Source organism: Chelonoidis abingdonii, chromosome 10, assembly GCF_003597395.2.
Source record: "Chelonoidis abingdonii isolate Lonesome George chromosome 10, CheloAbing_2.0, whole genome shotgun sequence".
In the NCBI taxonomy this organism is placed as follows: Eukaryota; Metazoa; Chordata; order Testudines; family Testudinidae; genus Chelonoidis; species Chelonoidis abingdonii.
Genome location: NC_133778.1, coordinates 38,294,270 through 38,308,799, shown reverse-complemented (window position 1 = coordinate 38,308,799; position 14,530 = coordinate 38,294,270).

Genomic DNA, 14,530 nt, shown 5'->3' with positions numbered 1-14,530 from the left:
CAGGAACAGTAACACTCTATATTTGCCCAGTCAAACATCTTCTCTGGTTTACAGTGGGATATTTTTTTCTAAGCGTAACCCATTCCATGGTAAAAGAAAGATTGTTTGTAGAGTAACTTAGCGTCCAAGTAAGGATTAACTAGGATAATCTTCTTTGACCTGAGTGGTTAGCTGAATTTGGAGTCTTGTCAGTTTCAGCTGGGAGAAGAAATTGGTGATGCAGTCAGATATTCTTTGATGCAATCCTGTTTATTTACAAAGAATGCACAAAATCCTGTGTCCTTGAACAAAGTAGGAATCAAACAACAGGAGACACTTTCCTTGCTCAGTATTTCAAGACTTTTTCCAGCCAGCATTCTACCAAAACGTTCTCTCACTTAGCTTTCACCCAGGGTTAGGCTACAAGCGCATCTCTGGCTGTCTCTGGCGCTTACTTTTGCCTTCCTGTTTCTTTTTCACTGCATTTGATCTCACACACAGAGAGCTCCACCAAAACAGTACTCTATGTGTTTGCATTCAGCCTCAGTGAAAGCCCTCTGCCCACATAGCTCAGGTGCTGACTGGCCTTGTGTTCGGCCTGTGTTTTGGCTGGTGGCTCCTATTGTTTTAGGTCTCTTACTCCAAAAGAAGCTTAACTGGGGATTTTTTCTCCAGTGGAAGGGTTTTTTTTTACTTCTGTCCTCTGAAGCATCGGGGTGGTCATGACCTGAGATGGGACACTGTGCAGGGCAGCCCAGAGCTCTGAGGTAGCACCGAGCATTCTCGCTCTCAGGTGCTAGGCTGGCTGCTGTGGCTCACATGTTCACATGCACATGGCCATAAGTTGGTTCAGGAAGGAATTTCCCCTCAACTCAGATTGGCAGTGCGTGGATGTGGGTCACTTGCCAGGATTATTTGTGTATATCTCACTTAGTCATTTCCCTGCTATTGCAAGACCCTCAGATATTCCAGTCTCTCCTATTATCTGCCTGTGGCACATAGTAGTCTAGTCTCCTAGTGGTCTAATTTCCTTTGGTCTCATTTCCATTGCTGGATTTAATGTGTGGGTGCTGGGTGGTATTGGTGGCCACTGACATACAGGAGGTCAAACCTGATGATCTTGTGGTCCCTTTTGGTCTTAAACTCTATGCCTCTATGACTATTAACTGCTTCTCCCAATGAAGGGTGGCTGTTATACCCACCAGCTTCAGCCAGGTTCCACCCACCCGCAGCGTAACACTGCACAAAGATACAAATTCATGATGATATCACTGGAATGTTAACTTTGCAGCTTCAGATGTGCACATTTTGTCTGTCCAAGCATTCCTTGCATATCCAAGCTAGGAATGGCAGGTTCAGTCCAAAACAGAGGCAGTCAAAAAGTTACCATTGTCTTATGCCTATTATAGGTCTGGGATAACATAAGGTTCAATCATTCCAACGAGCCTAGCTATACTATTGTGTTCTGTTTGGAATCAGCCAGACATGGAATTTGTAAGTGGCCCAGAAAATGTATGCACTCAGTATGGCTTACTTTTCATTCAGCTGTGTAGACCTGAAAACAGAGTCCTTCTTTCTGGAGCAAACTGCTGTATGTGGGGTAGCTAGCTGCAACGTACTGGCTGAAAATCAGAGGTCCACATTTGAAGGATGTTGCAAAAGTAGTTTTCTTGAAAAAGACCTATAGGGATCCACAGCCTGAATGGAAGGGGGGCGAGGGGGTGAGGACAGAGTTTAGCTGGCAGAGAGCCTGGATTCAAAAAATTCCCCTCCTAAAGCTCAGGCCAGCTGAACTCTGAATTTTAAATATGCACTGACAGAAATTAAAGTTGTTAACAATGTAGTATGACTAGTTATTGTCTCGGTGAAACTAAAGAGACAGGAGTGCAATGAGCAGTAGTGGGAATTTATCTGGATTCACAGAGAGAACAATACAACATCTGGTTTCCATACTTTGCTAAGAAAACTGTTTTCAGCTTCAAAGCCTCAAGATCCTTTACAAAAATCATTTGCTAATAGAAGATAGATAAATCCTGCTCTGACTTATTCCAAATCTACTTAACCTCAGCCTTTTGGTCTTTGAGATATTGGTCTCTCAGCACTGCCTCCCTAATCTCAGATGGAGCCATGGCCTAGGGTGCTGAAAGTGTCATAGCAACATATGCTTTAACCACGCCAGTGAATAGAATGGAGTGATGGGTCCCAGCCAGGCAGTCTATAAAGAAGAATTTTAACTCAACATTGTCTGAATTTAGGATTTTACATTTTTATCTGAATTTGTTAATAATACCAGGCCCGAGTTCAAAATCTCAACAATGAACTGATGGTATTGAAGTTAAATCTTCTCTGCATACAGGCACCAGCATAACGTAATCAATCAGTTTACAAGTTAACTGGTTTCAGCCTGATTATTAAATGTTTTTGGTGGAATGCTGGAGAACACAGACTTTGACTTAGAAAACATTAAGAATTCATATACACACACTTGCATCTAGTCACTTCCTGAACTATAGTGGGAGACGGATGAGAAGAAATGGTACAGAAAGACGAGGCTATAATGGTAGTAGCTTCATCTATGTCATTGGTTGACATGAGAACCAGAAATGAAATTAAAAAAGGAATAAAGATCATTTCAAACAGGGCAGGGAAAAGGGGTGGGTAGATTTCTTTATCTCCAAACTACTTCTATTGTGTGGTTTAACTCAGGCTATTTAATTCACATGGATCACCAGTGCAATCCATCATTTAAGAGGTGGGGGGGTTGAGTGCGTGTGTTTGTGTATAAAAGCATTAAGCCAGTGTAACGGGCTATACTGTCAGGAAAATGAAGGGGGATAAGAACTGAGAAATAAATAATAGAAGCTTGTTTACTTCATATATAATTGTAAACCAAGAACACCTTAACAGTGTTTAATTCAGTTTAATATGTGAAAAATGGCATTGTTGGTGACAGTAGATTATGGTGCTATCTGATAACAGAAGGCAGATTGTTTGAAAAGTAATTTGTACATTTGCCATGTGTTTGTTACCAGATTGCCCCTAGTTATATACAGTATGCCATACATTTTCTACTGGAAACCATCACACAGTAGTCTGGCAACTCAATACTATCACCAGCAGGTGGCAACAGGTGGTTAGAAAAGATGCAGTGGGCACATCAACAGCATTTAAGCGATAACTATCACCAACAATCAAGAGGAAAAGCAAAACAAAGGAAATAAATGTTTTCAACAAGAGACGCAGTCAAAGAATTAACTGCCTTGAGATCCCATCGGAATGCACTTTTCACATTTCTTCCAGTGTATTTTTAAGAACAGCACAAGGACTGAACATTAATTCAGTGGTCCCCAAACTTTGGGATGGGTCCCCTACGGGGCTGCAAAGGAATGTTCAGGGAGGCCCAGCAGCGCCTGGACCAGTCCCCATGGGGGGCAGGGAGGGAGCACCACCCAGCCCTGCTCTACCCCAGCTCCACTTGGGCCTCACCTCCTGCACCAGGCCCAGCTTTGGCCCAGCTTCTAGCCGTGGCCCCCGGTTCCCAGCCCTGCTCCCAGTGGAGGCCCCAGCTGCAGCACTGGCTCCACTCCTGACCATGGCCCCGCTCCCAGCCCTGGCTCCAGAGCATGGTTCCTGGGGGAGTACAGACCAGGTAAGTGGAGGGTGCAGAGAAAAATGTTTGGGGACGACTGCATTAATTCATGCAAATACCTATTTTAGTGCAATATTATGGGCTAATTCAATTAGCCAACATCAGGAAATTCAAAGTTAGAGTTTTCACATCAGACACGGCTCAGCCCTCTTGTGTAAAACTATGTAGAATCAAAAGTCTGCCCCCTTTCTGGAGTTTTGCTTATTAATAAAGAAATTAACAAAGATGCTAAATTCATCTCAAGCCATCTTCTTAGACTTGGCTGCTTCTAGGGCTCCTATTTCAGGGCTATGGTTTAAACCTGGTGATCGCTGAGTTGCATCCAGGGTTAGACCCTGGTTGGGTTCGGGGGGAAAATTGGCAAAACCCCAGTTTGTAAGGGTTGCTCTAGCTTGCACCTACCTCCAGTTTCCAAAGGGAGAATTCTGGAACGGCAGTACTCCAACTGTTTCTTCGGCCATGCTTCCCACTTTGAAGAGTGAAAAGGGATCACAGGTAGCTACAACAGTGCTTTTCCCTCTTGGAAATTCTCCGGCATTGAGGGACTCCTCAGGTAGCCTGCATTGCATGATTGGATCCAGTCTTCTCTCTCAAAGTAGCTAGGTCCATCTCCCTTATATATGCATGGACTAAGAAGCCACCTGCATCAGAGAGTTAGTAAAACACACTTTACTTTCTCAGCAGGTCAATCCATTAAAACAGAGTTCAGCTGCCTGCTTGACACAGACAGCTACTGATTTTTCTGTGGTAAGAGGTGTACCAGGCAGAGCATTTATGACTGATAAAGGTAAATCCAATCCTAGCTGGCATTCATGAAGCTCTAGATTTGAAATCAGAAAGCCTTCAGCACTGCACTCATGGGAGGGCTGCCCAATAGATGCTCATTCTAACAGACAAGTGCACCATGCCGGATCTCACAGTCCTGGCTAATTCACTGTAAAAGGCATCCAAAGTGCTCTGGAATTTTAAGGATACTTTGGCCACTATTATGACCCGGTGCCAGGCCTAGCGTGTGTCTAAATATTTCCCCATTGGTTTTGGATAGATCCACTGCCCAGGCCCTTTCAGCATCAGTAGAATTGCTAGACGAGCTTGTTTTGAGCTTTTTGTATAACAGGCAGACAATATGTTCCTCTTTACCTAGATGGATGAGATTTGCAAGGCACAAAAGTAAGGCCATAGAAAATTAAATTTCCCACACAGTATGGGCTAAGTGGTTAAAGCTGGAAATCTGGCCATGTAGGTTCCACAGCCTTACTGAGTGGACATGGAAAAGTCATTTCAACCTCTCTGATGCCTCAATGCTATAAAAAAAAAATAGCTGTCTCATGGGGATAGCATTATTTTGAATTATTGTATCGTACTGCAATTTGTATATACTGCTTAAAATCTGCCTTCATAGAAATGTGCAACATGGTGGAGTGACTGCACCTGTGGGAAGAACTTGGCATTGCCTTACTTTTGGAAATGTTGGCCAGCGATGTGCATTGTCTTACCAACATACCTTTTCCTGTAATGGCCAAATTCTGCTACCTTGTAGTCATCGAGTGGACTGAGTAGACTTATGGGCAGCATTTGGTCCAATATGTGTAGCTGACTGTAAAGTTGCATGGCTCAATAAACATATGTCTTTTAAAAAGTGGACTGATTTTCTAAGGTGCAGAACAGCTGCAGAGAACAAGCATTCTCATGGCACAGCTGTAGTTGACGTCACAAGATATTTATGTGCCAGATGTGCTAAAGATTCATATGTTTCTTCATGCTTCAACCACCATTCCAAGGACATGCATCCATGCTGATGACAGGTTCTGCATGATAACAATCCAAAGCAGTGCAGACCAAAGCGTGTTCATTTTCATTATCTGAGTCAGATGCCACCAGCAGAAGGCTGATCTTCTTTTTTGGTGGTTCAGGTTCTGTAGTTTCTGCATTGGAGTGTTGCTCTTTTAAGACTTCTGAAAGCATGCTCCCTACCTCATCCCTCTCAGATTTTGGAAGGCACTTCAAAGTCTTAAACCTTGGTGTGGCGGGGCGATGACTCACCGGTGCGGCACCTCCTGTTGGTTGTCCCAGGAATCAGTTCTTTCCAGCCGGAGTGCCCTCTGCAGACCGGTGTCTTGCTTGCCGCTGGCCCTGTGTCCCTCCCAGACCTGGGGTCCTTTGCTCTGGGGTACTGCCCTAGCAGTAAACCCCAATCTGGGTTTCCCCTCCCTAGGGAACCCCAACTCTCTAAACCAGTAGTCTCCAACGTTTCAGTGTGGTGGGCACCTGCCGAGGAGCACAGCCACTGGACAAGCAGCTGCCAAAATGCCACCGAGAAGTGGCAATGCCAAGAAGCGTTGCCGCTGAAATGCCACCGGGAAGAATCATCAAGAGGTGTCGCCGCCAAAATGCCGCCAAGAAGCAGTGGCATTTTGGCGGCGATGCTTCTTGGCATTGCCGCTTCTTGGTGGCATTTCGGTGACTGCTTGTCTGGCGGCCGCGCTCCTCAGTGGAGGGGTGCTCCTTTGTCAGTAGGCGGGCACACATAGATGCCCCAGCAGGTGCCATGGCGCCCATGGGCACTGCATTGCGGACCACTGCTCTAAACCCACCTTGCCTCAGTGGCTACTGCCAGTCATCATCTAGCCCCTGCTCACTGGGGCACACTGCAGTCTGTAAACCACTCATCATCGGCAAGAGGGTTAAGACCTGCTGCCTTTGCCTATCTCTGGGCTGCCCCTCTGCAGCCTCACTACCTATTTGGCCCCATTTAAGGCCCGCAACCTGGGGGTTTTCTAGGCTGGATCTCCTCAGCTCTCTCTGCCCTTCCCCAGCACTGCTCTACCTCAGGTATCCTTCTCGGCTCCTGGGCAGCTAGGTCCTTCCCCCTCAAGAAGCTAGAGAGCATGTGTGTTCCAGTCTCTGGCCCTCAGCCCTCTTATAGGGCCAGCTGTGACCTAATTGGTGTGTGGCCCCACCTGTGGCTGCTTTCCCCCAATCAGCCTAGCTTTTCCCCCACCCCAACCCACTCCCAAGGCTGTTTTAAGCCCTTCAGGGCATGAGTGGGGTGACCGCCCCACTACACTTGGGTTGAGTGCTGTAGCTATCTTTAGAAATCTCACATGGGTACTTTCTTTGTGTTTTGTTAGATCTGCAGTGACAGTGTTCTTAAAACAAATTACATGCGCTGGGTCATCATCCAAGACTGCTATAACATGAAATATATGGCAGAATGCAGGTAAAACAGAGCAGGGGACATTCAATTCTCCCCCAAGGAATTCACTCACAAATTAATTAACATTATTTTTTTAATGAGTGCCATCAGCACGGAAGCATGTCCTCTGGAATGGTGGCTGAAGCATGAAGTGGCATACGAATGTTTAGCATATCTGGCACATAAATACCTTGCAATGCCGGCTACAAAACTGCCATGCAATGCCTGTTCTTCCTTTCTGGTGACACTGTAAATAAGAAGAAGGCAGCATTATCTCCTGTAAATGTAAACAAAGTTGTTTGTCTTCGCGATTGGCTGAACAAGAAGTAGGACTGAGTGGACTTGTAGGCTCTGAAGTTTTACATAGTTTTGTTTTTGAGTGCAGTTATTTAACAGTCTACATTTGTAAGTTTCACTTTCAGGACAAAGAAATTGCACTACAGTACTTGTATGAGGTGAATTGAAAAATATTTCTTTTGTTTATCATTTTTACAGTGCAAATATTTGCAATAAAAAAATATACACTTTGATTTAAATTGCAACACATAATACATGAAAATGTATATGAAAATATATGAAAATGTAGAAAAAGATCCAAAATATTTAATAAATTTCAATTGGTAGTCTCTTGTTTAACAGTGGGATAAAAACTGCACTTAGTTGCGATTAATTTTTTTAATCGTGGTTAATTTTTTGAGTTAATCATGCGAGTTAACTGCAATTAATCAACAGCCCTAACTACAACCCCTTTTTCAGCATCACAGCTACCAAACACAAAACTAATAACAGGTGTTAACTCACTGGCACATCAAGTGCTACATGACATATTCCACACATAATCTGAGCTATGGATTTAAAAACTCAAAAATACATAGGGATGTGGTCTGCCTCTAGTGGAATTTTCTCATCAAAGTAAGAGACAGACTTGTTAATCATTGTGGATCACATCTGGAATAAGAGAGCACTGCATAGCCAAAATAAACTTACATAACCTTGGAAATGCTTTTGTAACTCTAATCGATCCCCAAAACAGCTAGCCCCACAGTACTGGCTCTTTTACTACTGGATTCATTTGCAGAGACTAGTTTATTTGATTTTTTTAAAATATATTTTGAAAATATCCAAGATGGCATTTAGGGTTAGAACTAGCTCCCTCTTTTTCTTCACACATGGTAGCTCTTCTCTTTAAGCCCTTGCTTATTGAATGAAATGATCTAACCAGGTGGAGGGCACAGGGCAGGAATATGGGCCTGGGGCTGCTCTCAGCCTCCCATCCCAGGCAGCTGGAGGGTCCAAGGCTCCCAGACTGCTCTGACTTCTGGCTTGGCTCAGATCTTGACAGTCTGAGATATGGAACTGTAGTGCCACCGAAGAATATACTGTCCTCCCTACCAGGTCCATATGCTTTGCTGCCCTGTCCAGAGGAGTCAACTTCTCTGGGTGCTGGTGTGCCCGCTTTGCTGCTGCATGGATGACAAGAGAGCTGGATAAAGGGGTGGAGGAGAAAAAAGAAAATCCACCCCCCTTATCAGGTACAAAATACCTCCTCTCTGCCCGGTTAGGTGTGGGGCACAGGAAGCACGGGTGTGCCACACTACCCGTGCTGGTTGGAGGATGGCCTTGTTAATAGGTAGCACCACCTTAGAGGGCCCTTGAGCTTGAAGAATGTCCAGGAGCTTATGGTGCTGGGCCTGAACCTCTTCCAAGGGAATCCCCAAGTCCACTGGAGCATGTCCTGGTATTGACGGTCATCTGGCAGAGAGTGCGAGAGGGAAATAAGCACCTCATCTGGCAAAGAGGAAGCAATTGTGGGGACTGTCAGTGATGGCTGCTGTACAGGGGGGTCCGATGGTCCCGGAACCAAGTGTGCACACAATCGCATAGTTTCCTCCCCATTAAAAACTTACAGAGGTGGCGCTCCCAAGCTTCCCAGGTTTGGGGCGGGAAGAACTTTGAAATGGAGCAGTGAGCTGTGATGTGAGCCTCACTGGGGCAATAAAAGCACCTCTGGAGCTTATCACTCACGGATAACGCGTGCGGGCAGGACGCACAGTTTTTAAATCCCAGGATCTGGGGTATAGTCCCTGTGGTGGGGAGGGGTAATTCCTCAGATGAGGAAAGAACTTCGCTAACTCAACTATCTACTTTAAAACTACTATCTATAACTATATACAACTATCTAGAACAACAATAGTCACTCTCAGGCTATGTCTACACTAGAACTTTCATTGGTAAAACTTTTCTCAGTGTGAAAACAACACCCCCCTGACTGACATAAGTTTCACCAACAAAAGTGCCAGGGTAGACCATACTATGTCAGTGGGAGACACTTTCCTGCTGACATAGCTACTGCTGCTTGTTGGGGCTGGCTTAAGTATGCTGACGGGAGAGCTCTCTCCCATCGACATAGAGTGGCTACGTAGGAGACTTAGTAAAAGCTAAGAGCATGAAGGAACAAGGGTTCTGACTCAGGCCAAGCAGCGGTAAGAGGGAACTGCAGAGGTGTCGGTCTGCACTGCGTATTATACTCTCGTCTGTGAGCATGAGGGACGCACTACGACCATGTGGGTTAATGGACACTGCTAAGAAACACAACACTTCCAGACTCAGGCACCTAGTGCACATGTGCATTCACGTGTGGAATACCAAATAGGGACCATCATTTGAAGAAGAATCTACATTACATGAGTTATATGGCACAGTATAGCTCATATAATAATGTTGGCAGATAAGTCTGTAGCCAAAGTAGTTAAACAAGGAAGGGGGCAGGTACACAAAAATGATGAACGCCCTTCTTTACACAACAGACACAACAGAAATGCAACAACCAACAATGTATGGATGTGTTAATACTTTGCTGTATTCTTTTGGGTTTAGTGAAGGGATCCTTAAAGTGAGCTTCATGATAGCGCATTATGGTAACAAATACCCTCACACCCTGCATAACCGTAATGGCCTTGGACAATCCTATTTGGGTAACTGGCACATTTACTAAATTATAAAACTTCAGATACACACACAACAAAAACTCAAAATCAAAATCCTAGAAACCACAAGGAGGGAAAAATAGAGTTCACTTAATATTTAAAAAGTATTCTTTGCTGCCAAGCCTATTTTTCAAAAACAATCCCCAGTTGCCTCAAGAAAAGCATTAATCAAAGAATCCCAGAGCCTGAAAATCACTTGTTCCAATCCACTGTGATAAAGTAGATGTATTTCCGAAAATAAAGAACTGACTAACACAGTGATCTAGAGAATACGAGAGGGAGTTGAATCTATCTTTGAGACAAAATACACATAACATGTGAGTAATACAAAAGGATAGAGAAATTAAACAGAGTCCTTAAATAAATTCCTTGAGCAGTGTACTGGTATCTCTGCTGAGAGAAACAAATTAGTAGATTCAGTACTGTAAAAGTAGAATCAGTGATACTGATTTGAGCAATTAATGGATCTCCTGGAATCAAGAAGAGTGAGTTACAGTATGGGGTCTCTGTCAATGTTATCTATATAAAACAAGGGAGGGTTTGAGATGCCACAGGTAGGAAATAAAGCAGACTTTATAAGAGCTCTGGAGAGCAGTCTAATTTGAGTTCTTCCATGGCTGGAAGCAAACTGAGACTTGGTTTGTGCTTATTGAGCAGCAGAGTTAACTGCTTAACAGTTAAAATCTTGTTCTAATTCTAACTTTAATCATAAACCAAAGTGAATCTAGTAATTAGAATCTTACAAAATGCAAAGAAACATATCCAAGTATGTTATATGTGAGAGTGGTATATAGCAAAACAAGCTCAGCTCCTCCTGTTACAAAGATCTCCAATATTTACAGAAGAGGGACTAGAGATCTTAAATATGCAACATAGTTAGGATCCATGGTGCACAGGGGGTACAGACTTCCTTGGGTATGAACCTCCTAAATCCTGCCCTCGTTCAGCGGCAGGCTGGGGCTGTTGTGGCCATGGAAGACAAGTCAGGATTTGCCCCACAAGGTGCAGATCAGGTGAGTGTGAAGGCGCTAATTTTACATCATCACTTTTCTGACAATAAGCACACGTTAAAGACTTGAGTTTGATTAAACATTAAACAAACAAACCCTGGAGCATTCAGTGTGCGTACAATGGAGATCACTTGGAAGTTTGCTTTCATTACAACAGAAAGCACCGTGAGAAGCTTACTGCTAGCCTGGTCATACACAAATTTTCCTTTTTGTGGGTGGTTGTTACATTCCTGCAACTATAGCATATTACCTAAGCATAATGAACTCCTCCTTATACCTGTTTGCTTAGCAATCGTAATCCGGAACATATTTCCTACCCTCATTCTCTTGAATTACATAAGCTTTCCAGGTCTGATGTGCAGTTGCTAAGCAGTAATTTTGCATGACTTAAAAAACCCCAAATATTGCAAGGCTCACTAGATGATTTTTCTTGTTACAATGTAGCTATAATAAAAACATTTCAGAATGTTCATCAGCATGCAAGAACTGGGTCAGCACCTCAGAGAATATATGCCTTTTAGGAGCTTTTACTTGGTCTTCTGCCATTTAAAACGGCAAAAAAAAACCCCCAAAAATTTGGTATAACACTAAAACGTTAATAAAAGGGTTCCCTCCTACCAATGTATTGCAGGGGAAAGCAGAAGTTCACCTTATTGCCTCAGAAGGGTGGTTGGCTTTTTTCCCTCTGACTGAACTATCTGTTTGTTTCAGCCTTCAGTTTTCACAATGCACATTTGCACTGAAGATGACTGCCGCTAGCTTGGTGTGACAACACAACCACCACAACTTCAAGACAACACAAATCATGACTCTTTTGATCCCCAGGTGGGGGGAGATGTGGTGCGATATTGAAGCAATTTTCTTAATCTTTAGGGAAGAGGGATTTGATTGCATTCCTCTCCAGCACTATTTAACAGCTGATCCAGAAGAACTACAGTGGCTTTAGAAGAGTCTGTCTCCACCTTCCCAGATAGCAGATATACTCACCATTCAAATAAATTGATAGAGGAATGATTGTCTTGCAGTGAAGGCACTGGATTAGGATACAGGAGAGCTAGGCTGATGTCCCAGTTCTGTCATAAGTTTCCTACTAGACCTTGGGAAGTAACAATTTTTTGTGCCTCAGTTCTCCCATCTATAAAATGGAGATAATATCCTTACCACAGAGGTGTTATGAGGATAAATAGGTTGTACTAAGAAACGCTGGTGATGGTTGCATATCAGTATCTACAGAGCTAAACAGTACTAACTTCATACCAGAATATATATATTTACTAGTATCATTGATATCATTAATGCTGCCAACATGATCACAAGATCATAGATGATAAAACAGGAAAGGACTCACATACATGTGTCATAGGAACCTAAATGGAACAGAATATTAGCTCATCCAGGCTATCTGCCTGAAAATTCAGGCACATTGCTCAGGGCAAGCCCACAACGTTTTGGCACCTGAGGTGAGGAGCTTAAATGTCGCCCCCATGCCCTCTTGCTTGGGCCAAAACTTTGAAAGGTCTCAATTCTGCCGTCTTCCTCTTCTATTCCTCTTTGCTCTGCTACCTACCCCAATAAAGGAGAACTAACAACTTAAAATGTCTTGTTCAAAAATTTTAAGTAACACTTAACTTTCAAATGCCTGAACAGCAAATGTAACTTTTCTTGCCTGGATAGTAAACACTGGCATTTTTATCTGTTTGAATAATCGAAGTGGTGCTTTCCGTGCCTTCTTGGTTGCAAAGATTTGAACTGCTTCTTGAAGGTCCACAGTCTGAGCCAGCTCATGCTCTATTGAGATGCTTGCAAGGCCGACCAGCCTCTCCTGTGTCATTGTGGAGAGTAGTTGTGTCTTTATTAACTTCAGCTTGGAGAAGCTACATTCTCCACAGGCAACCGTTAAAGGAAGTGTTAGTAGTATGCACAGAGCAACAAAAGCATTTGGAAAGAGGGTGATCATCTTATTTGTGCATATATATTCCAGAACAGCCTTTGGAGTTGATCCTGCTGAAAAGTATTTTGAAGGGCTTTCATTTCATCACCTAAACACTCGCATCAATATGGCACATGCCATCAGTGTCAACACTGTCTCTAGTGCCCTGCATTGCTAGTGTAGGTCTTCTTCAGGTATAGTGAGGAGTTTTGGAATATCATACAACATCCCAAATATACTGCTGTGTTCCTTGAGCTGCATGAAATGTTCTTCAGCTGACTGTATTGCAAACTCTAGCACCTGGTTAAAGAATTAAACTTTGAACTGTTGTTTGGGCTCTCTTATGGGATTATCCCATGCTTCGTAATCAAAATGTCGTCTTCTTAGGTGACTCTTGTATTCTTGAATGGGTAGGAAAATAGCTTCAGTGTGAAGTTCTTCTGCCAACTTCTGTGCATTCTTCAGAATGTTTTGAAATCCCTCATCTGACCAGTAAGACTGTAGGTATGACTTTGCTTTGTCCAGTTGTTCCATTGCTCCAGATATATCAAGGTCAACACCTTAGAGTCTCTTGCTTACAACATTTCTGTCAAACAGTATGTCATGCCACAACACTAAGCCACACAGAAATATGAAGTTATGTATGTTTCTTGTGATTCCATTTCCCTCTGCCACTGTTCTTGCACAAACAGTTCTTGTCATAACATTATCCTCCATAATGGCAACTATGGCATTATCTACCTTCTCACTTTGATAGGCTTTATCGCCTCCACTCAACTTTCCCATCGTGTGGCACTCAGTGGTTTCAGTGTCAGAGAGGATGTTCCCAGATGTTGCTTCAAAATTTGCCATCGATGAGTTGATGCAGAGAAAAATACATAGATGCTTTGAATTACATTAAAAAATTCAGCAGCCTCACGAGAAGCTGATGCTGCATCACTGACCACCAAGTTCAATGAATGAGAACTGCTTGGGACAATAAAAGCTCGAGAGTTTAACTCTTGGATCCATGTCTGCACTCCTCTGTTCTTTCCTCTCATGTTGGCACCGTTATCGTAGCCCTGACCTCTCATGTCAGCAATCACAATTCTCATATCTGCTAGCTTTTTAAGAAGCACATTTGTCATACCAGCTCCTGTAGTATCATCAATGTCAATAAATTCTAGAAAATGCTCTCTGACAGTCACCATTGGAGGGACATTTTCACTAGGTTCTGTTGTTACAAAATCCTCCATTAAAGTCATTTGTTCCATATGGCTAATGTCAGGTGTGCAGTCCAGAATGACCGAGTAATATCTTGCTGACTTCAGATCTACCACAATCTTCTGTTTGACTTTTGTTGCCAGTAACTGTATGATCTCATTTTGAATTGTTTTTCCAAGGTAGGTGTGTGTGTACGGTGGTGACTCTTCTTAGATGCTCCTGGAGGGAAGACAGCATCAAACTCAGCCATCAGCTCCACAATTTTAAGGAAGTTTCCATTGTTTGGCACATGATCTGAAGTGCCACGTATTGCTAGGTTTTGGGTGGCAAGCATTCGCACAATGGCAATGAGCCTTTTCAGAACATTTTGCCAGTAAAGAGATTCTGATGCAATCTTCTCTTGATGCTGATCATCTAAGGTGCGTTTAGCCTTAGTCTCGTCTCAAGCTCTTTCCATCTATGGAATGCTCTCTGGTGATTTGCTGCCTTCTCATGGCATGCCAGATTTCTAGCCAGATTTTTCCAGTCCTTTGTTCCTATAGAACCCAATGTGTCTAGAACATTAGACTGGAAGAG